Source organism: Alligator sinensis, unplaced genomic scaffold (assembly GCF_000455745.1).
Source record: "Alligator sinensis unplaced genomic scaffold, ASM45574v1 scaffold557_1, whole genome shotgun sequence".
NCBI lineage: Eukaryota > Metazoa > Chordata > Crocodylia > Alligatoridae > Alligator > Alligator sinensis.
This window is the reverse complement of record NW_005842349.1, coordinates 853,858-862,657: the sequence shown is the minus strand read 5'-3', so window position 1 is coordinate 862,657 and position 8,800 is coordinate 853,858. Positions and strand designations below refer to the sequence as shown.

Genomic DNA, 8,800 nt, shown 5'->3' with positions numbered 1-8,800 from the left:
ACTGCAGCCCAAGCCTTGCAGTTGGCATCCAGATGACACAGTGCTCCCGGCCGACACCCGGACCAAGCTTAGGCCTCGTTGTCAGGCCTCAGACACACTCACATGCATACCACCCTCCTCTCATGAGGGCCTCTCACACTCTACCCCTTCTTACAGAGTCTCTTTCACACATCGACAACTTATGCTACCTTGCTCCCTCTTGGAGCGAGCCCCTTAAGCCATAGCCTTTATCTAGTTCGTACCTTGGGTGGCAGACGTACCATCTTTTGGGCCTCTCCTGCAACCCTCACAGGGGTAGTAGCAAGCCAGTTACCCAACCAGGTCTAAGTTTGCTCTGGCCTCTTCCGGGGGCAACTCTCTCTATATAAACATACTGGGCTCTCAGCCCTCTGGTTTTTCCCCCGCTTCACTGGGGCTCCTCATCTCTGCCCCCTCAATGGGGCTTCACACAGCCCCCTCATTGGGGCTACCCCCTCACTGGGACTCTACATCTCCCACTGCCCCCCTTCACTGGGGCTCCATATCTCCGCCCCCTCACTGGGGCTCTCCTCTCACTGGGGTCCTAATTTCCACCCCTCTCACTGGGGCTCCACACTGCCCCCTCACTGGGGCTACTCATCTCTGCCCCCACCTTCACTTGGGGCTCCACACCGCCCCCTCACTTGGTGCCATGAGGCTTCCCTTCCCGGAGGGCTCAGGTGGCCATAGCCATGCCTGGGCCCAACTACCTTTCCTCAGAGTTCTATACCCCACAGGGCTCAGGTGTCTGCAGCCATGCCTGGATCCCACTCTCCCTCCTAGGGGTCTTGCACCCCACAGGGCTCAGGTGGCCATAGCCATGCCTGGCCCCAACTACCTCCGGTGTTACATGACCCACCTGTAGGTGAGGGCTAGGGTTAAGGTGCCTCTACCTGCCTTTCACCAGGGTGACAACTGGCCTGGCATTTCCTGGGGGCTCCCGCGCCACTGAGAGCCCCACCAGGCCACTCACTCCCGGCAGGGTACAGTTTTAGGTCATGGCCAGGACCAGGAGGCTCCAAACCATCCTCTACAGCTCCTGCTCTTACCTGAAGGATGTTATGGAGCCTTGAAGCCAGGCACTGTTACTGCCTGGCTTGCCAGCAGCAAACTGCCCTGTTTATATGGGCAGCCAGAGATCTAAAATGGCCGCCACAATCAAGCACCTGCTGGCCGCTTGGTTCCAGTCTGTGCCCTGCCACAAATATGCAATAGCATGTACTTTCCTTACATTGTTTGTTTAAATTTAAGGAAAAAAATGATGGCACTGAAAATGTTGACACTGATTTTAGCACACCCAAAGAACTGTGCTTGATATGTCATGGTTGTATACTCAGCTACTTCAACAGAGTTTAATTCTTCCACTGAGGTCATTGTGGCACCTCCAGTTTCACTGTCACTATGTGTAGAATCACTTGCACTACTTATTAGTTCCATTTCAGAATCAGATTGAGGCAAATCTGATTCAGAACTACTTGAACCACATTTTCTTTTGCTAAAGGATGGTTTTACCAATGAGTCCATGTGCAAGGACAACTTATCATCGCACTGCATCTTCTTCACTAATTGTGCTTCTGACTGATTCTCCAGAAGCAAGAGATTTTGAGAAATAGAAACAAGCTTAGTGGTGTGTTCATTTGTTAGTCTATTCCTCCTTTGTGTCTTGATTGAGCTGAAAGCCTTCCAGTTCTATTCACACAAAGCTGCTGTTGGTGGAATGCTTAAGATCCTTAGAGTAACAGTGGACAACAGTTGGGTGTTACAGTATCCCTTCCACCATGTGAAACAAGACACATTCTCTGTTGCCCACCAAATGATGTCTTTGCTCCAAAGTTTTTCTTTTGCGCGGCACTCGGCAATGTCTGTCATCATAGCTATTTCGTCGATGTTGGGAACATTCTTAGCTACTTCCATAATTGTATTGAGAGCAGTAGATAATTAATCTTCTGATAAATGTTTTCCTCTGTGTTGAGGATCTGAAAGGTTTGCTGCCAGATGAACTAGATGAGAGCAAAACTCAGATCTCTTAGTAAACATTTGTTTTACTACTTCTTTTTTGCATAGAGGTGAAGAAGGCAAAAGCTCAATTAGATTTTCATTTAGTTGTCTGAATATCTCTGAAATATTTGAAAGACTTGGTGCATCTCCTTCAAGTTTCTTGATAGCCACTGAAACTGGTAATAGCAAATTGAATGCTCCTTGAACTTGAACCCAGAACACATCATTGTTGAGAATCTGCTTAATGGGAATAATCTGGGATACTGTGTCATTCATTGAAGCAGACTGCAAACAGTTCTTTGTGGACAGAAAACTATGTAAACACTTTGTAGCTGAGCCCCATCTAGATTCTTCTGGCAAGAAAAGTGCACTTTACTTCCTCTGGTTCTCATTCTGTAATTTTTTTCAAAGTCTGATTAGTAACATGATGATTGTTAAACACCTTCACAATCACTTTTCAGTTTGCCACTATTGTCTTCATTGTATTCACATTTACTTATGTCCTTTGCCAGAAGATTCAACCCATGAGCAAGAAAGCCACATATTATTACATGAGGATACTTTGCCTTTGGTATTTGCCATGCAGCTTTCATGTTACTCGCATTATCAGTTACAAGGGCTTGTACCCTGGAGGGACCTGCACTTTCAATATCTTCACTCAGTAATTTGTATGATGATCCTGTATGATGAGAAGATTTTGGTAGCAATTGCTTTCAGGAATATTGGTTCAGGTGTTGCTAACATAATGTTCAATAAAGGATTTCCTTGTGTCAGTCTATCCATCTGACATCAGAGTCAGTGATTTTGCTTGACCAATCCTTTGAATAACTATTTTTAAACTCCGTCATACTCTCTATCTAAGAGAGAACGTGATAAGTGATAACGTAACAGTAACTTATATGATGTGTGAATTAGTTTATAATGTTCCTTCCAGTATTGATTTTCAGTTACGGAAAGAGGTGTACCACCTGCAAATATAGCTTGAGCTAATGTCTCACCTGCTTTTTCTTGATCTTCTTTTGACTTTTGTCCACAAAGCTTGATAAAAAGCTTGACTGTTTTGAACAGCTATTCATTCATTGTGGATCACATATCTGGTGACAATGATCTTGAAAGTGAGGATCTTGCTTCTTCTTCTTCCAGACCTGGCAGCTCAACATTTTCATTTTCCATTTTTTTGCAAATCTGCTATTTCACTTGAGTTACCAAGTTCCTGCAACAAAAGTGGAGAGAGATTTTTATTTTAGCCTATTCTAGTCTGGTCTCATCCATCAGAAGGAGAAGGAGAAGTGGCAGGGGACTTGCTTCCCCAGCCCCTGCCAGAAAGAGCACTCTGCTGCTCAACTTGCTGCTCAGTTGCCCTGGGACTGCAGAGCCAAAGGGAAGTAGTCTGGCCTCTGCCATCGGGCAGAGGACTAAGCTCATTCTGCTGGGTTGAAATAGTGAACATATCTATTATGTATTTTTTAAAAATATATTGTTCAGCTTAAACCACTTTGGGTGCTTAGTTCAAGCAGAAAAGCAGGATACAAATATTTTAAATAAATAATAGTCCAGAGTTGCATTAACAACTTTTAAAATTATAATGTTTTAGAACAATATAGATGCTAATCTATACTGTGTGTTGTTTAACATATTAATTTGTTTACTTACATAGGATTCCTGAAGTAGACTTTTCTCAGATGATGTTGTTCCACCACTTTGTTGTATTAGTTTTCTGTATGTGGCTTGTACTCTTTTAGAACAGTTTCTATGTATTTTATTAAATGTTTCTTCATTCTTGTTGCATTGTTAGTGTACTCCTGCCCACAATATTTACATGTACTTCAAAGAAAAAGCACTGAAAAACTAACAGAGCTTGTGCAAACACTTCCAACTTCCCCAACTCAAGAAAAGAAATCAACACTGCTCTGTGTGTTTTCTGAACTGAAAGTGAAACAAAAATGAATCACAGTTTTAGTTTTGGTTTTGCTTTCACTTGCAGTCAGAGATGAAATAAGAATTTTAGCTTTGGTTTTGATTTAACCTGGACAGCCAATTAGGTCAATTCATAACTTAATACTGTATTGGCATCCATTCATTGTTACTAATTAATTTTATGAAGCAATGAATTTTTAGAAATGGAAAATTTCCCATGGGAAAATAAAGCACTGGAAATTTTTCCAGAAAAATTTTCCAGAAAAATTTCAACCCCCATTTCTGGGGTGGGTTAGATGATATTGTGAAGTCCATTCCAGCCCTACTTTCCTATGATCCTAAGTGCTTCATAATGAGCAATACTCTTACCATTTTGCAGCTTGTATTTGGCAAGGAAGAATTCTGTCTGGTGAATAGAAGAACAAGAGCAAGTATTGCTAGATTATGCAGCAGTCCACTAATAGGCCCACTTTGTGCAAAAGGCCTTCTCTCTTTCAGTGGATTTAATGAGAAGAACTTAAATGTGGTATGTACATTACCAGTCCTTGTTGATAACCATCTTCACAGACTTTTTTCACTTGCACATTTTATGTGCTACTTGTGAGGGAGTGTTTATTACATTAACAGCTTTATGATGAGGGTCCTGCTCATGGTCATTCCAAATTAAATCTCCTGTTTAGGCTGGAGCTTTGTGTAGCTGAACTGATCCTTTCCGGGCCTCTCTGTGGCTAAACCAAAGATGTATGAAACTGAGGCCAAATAAGGCAGTCATTAAAGTCTGGATCTATATTTATGTTGAAGTTTATGTAAGGGACTAAGAGTTTTGTGATGACTAGGGACCCGGGTTTTCCATTTCCCACGAAAAAATGGAGAAAACCACAGATTTCCTCCTTTTATCAGAGAAAAAGTGGATTTCTCCTTTTAGCAGAGAAACCTGCGGATTCCCTGCTTTTGCAAGCAGCTCTGCAGGCTGGTTGAGCTCCAGCCTTCAAGAGCTGTTTGCAAACAGGGCGGGAAACCCCCAGCCCTGCCTGAAGTGGGGGGAGAGGGAAAGTGTGGGTCCTGAGGCTCTCGTTCAGCCATGGCTCTTCTTGGCTCAGCTCAGCCTCACTCTTCTCATGGAGCTTGAGGTAAGTGGGGCTTGCAGGAAGCTGGGGGCCCCTCTGGCAGGGCTGGGGGGGGGTTGCAGGTCATGGCTTGGGGCAACGACAGGGCTTGGGGAAACCAGGAGCTAGCCCCAACCCCACTCAGGCAGGCGGCAACAGTGGGGAGCTGGCTCTGTGCTGCTTTTGCTGCAGCTGCCTGCTGTTGGGGGCAGGAAGCTGCAGACTTGGGTCCCTGGCCCCATAGCCCTGGAAGCTGGGGGCCTCCTCCAGCAGGGCCGGGGGCAAGGGCTGTGGTTGGGGGGGGACAAGAGGCATAATTAGGGTGGAGGGGCTGTTGTGGGGGCAGTGAGGGTCACCAGCAGTATGGGGGGGCAGCTTTGGGGGCAATGAGAGGCACCAGCTAGTTTGGGGGAGTCTTTGGGGGCAGTGAAGGGCAGCAGCAGGGCTGGGGGGAGGCACTGGGGGGTGTGAGGGGCACCAGCATGCTTGGGGGTGGTGCTGCAGGGGGCTATTAATTTTAATAATGGATTTTGGGGGGTTTGTCAGAGAATTTGTGAATTTTTATCAGAGAAAACCAGGACCCCTGCTGGTGACTAGATCACTGAAGATTCAAAATCTACTATTTTGAATATATGCAGTTTCCAGAATAAATTGGCTGAAAGTTATCTAATGAACAGCAACTGGATAAATTCTTAATTTAATGTCAATAAGAATATTTCTGTGAACTGTAAAATGTTATACAAACTTTTTTGTATGCTATGTGTTTTTGAGTTTTGAACTAGAAAAACTCAAGAGCTGATAGCAAATTTCAGTTAACAGAATTTTTAAATAAGTTAAGGAGCTGCAGGGTGCTTCTACATGTACACTTTATGAGGAGTTGACTAATTAGCTCTGCAGTAAAGCATCACAGTCTACATGTGCACTGGTATTAGAGCATAGTACATTAATTCTGCTGTAAGATAGCACAGAGGGGGACAGTATTGTCCTACGGCAGAGTAATTACATGGGATCAAACACATGTAGACTATGATGGGCTGGCTGCGGCATGATTGTGTTAAAGTGTTCGGGCTGGCTGCCATCTAGCCCTGTACTTTATCTTCCTCATGCCCCAGCCAGCCCACAGCCACCAGACTTTGCTACCCAGAGCCCAGGGCTGACCTCCCCTCTGGACTCCTTGACATCCTAGGTCATATAGATGCACCCAGACAGTATCACCAGGCTTAATACTTTTTGACCAGGAATTATTAACCAATGGAAGATGAGTTAAATCTTATCCCCAGAATTGCAAAAAATCTTGGAAACCTGGTGATCATTTGGAATTTGTTGAAACCCTTATTTGGTAAGAGACCATAATTAGATTACAAATCTCTTTAGAAATAGTTTTTTAAAGTTAATAAATGCTGATTAGATGTTATAAATTTGCTAAAGGCATGAATGACATAGATTATAGAAAATTATAAGTGTGCTTGAATGAAGCTATGCTATAAACCAACTCTCAATTTGCTGGCCTTCTGCATAACTAAGCATTTATTAAAGTATCTATGAATATTTTAGCAATACTTTATAAACGAGTCACCGGTAAGACCATAATCTAGTACTGTAGTAATTTTTTATAGCTTTCATTGACAAAAAAATTATGTAGTTTAGAATGGTTGGTAAAATCAGAGTACACAGTCTATCAGTTTAAATAAAACAGAACATAACATATGATACAAAAATGTATAACAAGAAATAATATACAACAGTAGAGAGACAAAATAAAAACAGGATTTCTATTTGATTTTTGGCCCTTTCTCTTTGTGCAAATAACACAAATACTCCTAGGAAGTATAGTACAGGCTGTAAGTTTAGACAGAAGTCAAATTATTTTTCCTTTATTAGCCCAGTACTTAATATGGTCCACTAATGAGGAAAATAGTAATCTAAAGTGTGACCAGGGAAACTCTACACATCTCCATTTTTCCCATTCCTCGATGTTCTGTTCATATAATTGCCTGCCCCAAAGATTTTAGGAACTAATTGCCATAAGACCCAGGCAATGCATATAATAAACTGGGAGGAAGAAGAGGAATAGCAATGATAATGATTTAAAGGGTTTACAATTCCAATATACCAGTACTGCTATTTGAGGGCTCAGTTTTTGAAGGCTCTTTTAAATTTGCAAGAAGTATGTTAGTTTTCACTATGCCAATAACATGACTTTCTAGATTTTTGGCATTTTATGGCATTTCCTACTGTAATGATTGAAATCATTTTTTGTTACCATGGATGTTTGTTTTGGTCAGCTTGTTTTTGCCTATAGAAAACCCAAACATCTAAAATAGTTTTCCCTGGCAGAGTTGGACAGATGTGTACATATCACACTTCCCAGACTACACTTCTGTAAAAAATGCTATTCATCTGCGTCAGGTAGAGTCTCTGAATTTATAATACTGGTTAACCAGCTTATTTTCCATATGTATTGAAATGGATTATATGATCTGTCTATAGTCTTAATGGATTGAGTCTATCGCTACTCAATTCTGATTGCTTCCCGGGTGAGTGTGTAGAATGTGTGTAATACTTGTAATTGAAATTACATTAGAAATATTCCCTTTTGTACTTGTGGTTCAGGCATCCAGTATCAGGCTAATTTGACAATGTGTTTTATCAGGGAAGATTACGGCCCTCTTATACCCCATTAGGCAGTAGCTGGCTGCTTGCCTTTTGGATTGAGGGAATAATGACAGCCCTCATCAAATTCAATGTGTATGGTATGTTTATCTCCTCTTTATTTTCTTTTCTAGTGTGCAAAGACTGGGGAATTAAAATGCTTTGACTATGGCAGTAAGAACAATGAGAAATACAATCAGGTAGGTTATGTCATTGTCAATCGTTCTTGAATAAAATTCCATGTCAAATGGCAGAGATTTTGAGGTAGTGAGCTGTGAGCTCATTTACCCTGTTTAACAACTCCACACACATAATTAAAAAAAAAAAAAGTGATCCCAGTAGAGACATATCCCTTCTTGGCTCTTCCTTGCTTGTCTGGAACATGCAGATCCAGGGCTGGCCCACAACTTTTTGGGCCCCTGCAAGAAATAGTTTTGTGGCCCCTTGCCCTGAAGAAGCTGGTGGGGGGGAGGGGCATATAGTGGCCGAAGCTGGCGGGGGGAGGAGGAGGAAGGTGAGTGGCCAGATATGAAGCTGATGGTGGCAGCATCAGTGGTGGGGGGATGGGGTGGCAAGCTGCTGGACGCAGGGGGGCCCCTGCCACAGGTTTTGCAGTATAGGACAGGCTGGTTCCATATAGTCAGCTGCATTCTGTGCAGTGCTGATTTATAAATATATTCTGTAACCAGCGGCAGATCCAAGATTTTTCTAAGTTGGGGTGTGGAAGTGGCCTGCAGTGGTGGCTGCACCCCCTGATCCCAGCCACTTCTGCCCCATCACTGTGGGCAGACTATGCTGTGGGAGCTTCTGGGGAGTTTTTAAAGTCCTAAAGCAGGTGACATATTCCCATTTCCCCTTCCTGCTCAGAGGTGATCCCCTCCTTCCACCCCATTCCTCTACTTGCCTCTGCTGAGTTCTCTATTGCTGTGGGGGGGAAGGTGTGCAGGGAGGATCCATAACTAGAAGAGCTGAGAAGGGGCTGGGCTCAGCTGGAGAGGGGATAGTGGCAACAGGGCAACTGGAGAGTTCCCCCCTCCCCACCCTGTCCATCCTCAGCTGAGCCCAGCCCCTGCACAGCAGGCAGGAATGGCTCTGGTGCTTCTATGGCC

At 43.4% G+C, this 8,800-nt stretch overlaps 1 pseudogene; it reads left to right on the top strand.

Annotated features, from left to right (window-relative positions):
• Nucleotides 1-8,800, top strand: part of LOC102376471 — a 24,791-nt pseudogene that overhangs the window by 15,213 nt on the left and 778 nt on the right.